The sequence below is a fragment of the Procambarus clarkii genome, chromosome 16 (assembly GCF_040958095.1).
Source record: "Procambarus clarkii isolate CNS0578487 chromosome 16, FALCON_Pclarkii_2.0, whole genome shotgun sequence".
Taxonomy (NCBI): Eukaryota; Metazoa; Arthropoda; class Malacostraca; order Decapoda; family Cambaridae; genus Procambarus; species Procambarus clarkii.
The window spans coordinates 28,251,712-28,255,759 of record NC_091165.1 but is presented as its reverse complement, the minus strand read 5'-3'; positions in this window follow the sequence as shown (position 1 = coordinate 28,255,759).

Genomic DNA, 4,048 nt, shown 5'->3' with positions numbered 1-4,048 from the left:
TTTATCTAAGACTAGACATTATACTTGGCAGTAAACACGCACAATAAACTGAGCTTGTTCTACTTAACATAGGAAATTCAGGATAACTTCACAGGTATTTTAGATGTCTCTACTTTATAACCAATAAGCTTTAAAACATCATCAATGAACTTGTCATTGTTCACTTGTCATGGGGGGTTACTTCTTGTCTATGGATCAACTTAATTCAATTTGTACCATATCATTATGCTTTTTTGGTGATATTCTCTCATAAATTAATGTTAATTGAATTAAAAACCAAATGCTGTGGGTGTATAGCATTTTTTAAAGGAATATTGATAACACTATTAGCATATGCCTCAAAAGTGGCAAAGGTAAGGTAATTATCAAAAGAAGGCACCAAACCGGGAAGGCTATGTAGCACCATCAAAGTGCGAAATAATCAGAGGGAGCTAAATATCACCAAGAATGCCAATACTGTACAAGCAAAAGTGGCAAAAAAGTAACTGTTTTCAGATCTGTACAGCAAATTGATGTTGCATTAGTTTGCCAGAAACAGGCATCATATGACTCATCCACCTAGGATACGTAATTAAAGTAGAGAGCCGTGATTCGCCGATTATAATTTTACCATAATTTTCTTGATGCAATGCCTTTTACATTCTCCATGGCCTGAAAAAGTCACAAAACCAGCGTACAGAAAAATGCCACTGCATAAATGTCGGAACAAGCTCACTTTGAACATTTTTACGCATCACCAAATGTTTGAATCGTAAATAAAAAGTAAGATTTATTTTCATTATTGTACTATACTTACATTTTTGGAAGCCTTTAAAAGCAACACTAATATATATATTAGTGCAACAGGCATCACTAATATTATATATTATATAATATATATATATATTATTGTATGTATAATTTGTTACACTGTACATAGTGTAACTTAACAAGTCAGACTTCATTACACTGTAATGCCCATTCATCAGTTGACTTCAGGTGGCAAAATATTGCATACCTATTATCACACAATTCTAAATTCCTTAACTACCCAAAGTGAGGGAAAACTCTTCATGGAAAGAAAGAGAAATACATGAAATATTAAACATTCTGTTTTAAAATTAATATACTGAATTACGAAGGGAAAAAGTTTTGAATCAATTACAGTATATATTATTGATAAAAAATCAAATGTTATACGACATTGTAAATGTACAGTATACGAAAGTGTAACAGTACAGAATTAAGTTTTTATAAAGTCAGTTCATTATAACAAAATTAGTCATTGCACCATCTCTCACTGTAGGTGGCATGTAACCCATAATTCATAACAAACTAGTGTACTTAAATTATTTTGGATATCTTTTAGCATACTAATAGGTATTGTAAGTTACGAATATAAATGCTGTTCAAATACTGGAAAAATAAAGAGTATGAAAATTGTTCACTCGGATCTTTAATTTCTATTCATCTGAGAAGTTTTGTATGACCTGTATAAAATATTTTAGTGTTAGTTATCACGAAAAATGCATGGACGGCAAGTTCATTCACTTCAGGTACAGTGATAAGAATGGAGTGATAAGGGCACCACTTGGACCACAGAAATATATAAAAACAAGACAGAGATGCTGCAGCTGGAATTAACTGGGCTTTAACCTGAATATTAAACCAGTGTATAGCCTTGCATGATTTAGTCTTTCAAAATTAATTATGTTGTAAATATTACATAACACATTTGTTGCACATTATTAAATACTGTATCAAGTATAAATTACAAATAAGTTAACACTGAAAAAAATGCAGGAGTATTACCTGTAATCCAACATGTATGGATAAATGTATATGAAATATAAAGTGTTCCTAAAAATATAATATTTATAAATACAGTAACATTGTTGCCACTGAAGTTACCCAAGACCATCAGTGTAGTCTTAAGCTCTAATTTTCATACTTAGATTTAACAAACCAAGATTATTATACAAATACAATAATAATATAAACAAATGTTCAAATTGTGAATAGTATTTCAGTTTACGGTGTAAAACCTGAACTCTACATATTCCAGATATATTTATCTACTTAAAAGCTATGTACAGTATTTGGTATTCACTATTACAAATATAAATAATGAAACTACTAACATTTATCAATTCTCCCAGGTCTCAAACACCCAGAAATATCTTCCAAATTTAAAATATGCAATGTTTTTATTCACACAAGGGTCTTGTTAATCCTGTACATGTTACATAAACTTTTGATGATTTTTATTTAAATCTTAAAAAAAAAGAAACTTTATTTAGTGACCCTTAATGACCACCACTGAACTTGAGATTTTATAGGAAACTGTTCTGTAACTCAAAATTTGGACTATACTATGCATCAGTCCTGTAAATAATACTTCATTACCTTACTTCCATTAAGTTATAGTTATACAAGTTATATAGTTATATTAAGTTACATAAACACACAGCCCAAAAAGTCTCGGAAACGGTCGGTATTCCGCAAGATAGGGAATGGTAGCAGTGAAGGGAGTGGGACGGGTGGGTGACTAGCAGCAGTGACTCCAGGGAAGCAGCAAATGCAATTCTGGTATTCAGAGAGCACTTACTTAGGAAGACAAATACTGTACAATACACATATTATGAATATCTTGATGGAATGTGGAAATGGTTACACACACCCTGTTCCAAATTTATTCAATGTGTCATTCTACCAGCAGCTGCTCACTTTAATCATACTGTACAATATTTGAGTGCTGGGAGCTTTTAAACATGCTTTGATTGACTCACTCTTCACATACCCACAACATGCTTTGATTGACTCACTCTTCACATACCCACAACATGCTTTGATTGACTCACTCTTCACATACCCACAACATGCTTTGATTGACTCACTCTTCACATACCCACAACATGCTTTGGTTGACTCACTCTTCACATATCCACAACATGCTTTGATTGACTCACTCTTCACATACCCACAACATGCTTTGATTGACTCACTCTTCACATACTCACAATTTGCTTTGGTGAACTAATTTTCTCTTTGATGTCAGAAGATTATTACAATTTTCTTTCAAACTCAGTTTTTTTTCTTCAAAATATTATATTCATAGCTCCCAGAATTAAATTATATCTAGGATTTAGAACTATACTTTCTAAATCCTTTTTATAGATTTCTGTTCTACACTTTTCAAATCCATATTCCAATTGAGAATAAAAATCAGCTTGCCTTGTATTAAATAAATAACTAAATTAAACAAATCAGCATTATTCTTAATTAGAAATGTCATGAATAGTTGACATTAGCATAGAATACATAAATATTTTTAACACTAATATTTACCCTATACAGTATTAAAGAATACTGTATATTCTAATTAACCAAAATCATTAGGTCAATTAGCTTACCATCAAAATCAAATACTGTACAGTACTGTACCTTCCTCTCTCTCTCTCTTCTCACACAACTAGATAAAGGTCCTGGATGGACTGAAATGTCACTGTTTCTCCATTTTGTGGTTTGGTCCTCAATAAACACAATCTTAGCCACTTAATTATTTCTTGCATTCTTGTAGTAATGGTCAGACAGGTCAGTGCTTAGTCAAAACCTTCATACCATTTATACCATAAATATCCTTATAGTAATACTTCATTCAGGTAATTTCTTAAATGCCGTGATTCCTTTCAAAACATATTGGTAAACTTAATCTAATCAAAGAACATTGTTTGAATACTACACAATACCAATAAACATTTACTAATTAATGCACAAGTTTAATCAGAGGCAGGTGCTGTACTGAATTTTTTTAGTTTCAGAAGAATTTGAAATTATCCTGAATGCAGTATCTATAGCTCAGAGTAATTCCATCCCCATTGCAACTGTAATAATCTACATTCTTCCAAAATGTTGTGATTTACTTTAAAAATAGTGTGTAAATATGTTTTTCCTATTGCACTGAATGAATTAGAAGTCAAAACAGACGACTTGTATTCTTCTCATTTTGTAATTACCCAGTATGTAGTTTTCTGAATTACTGAGGATGTATAGAAAGCAAATTAATGTG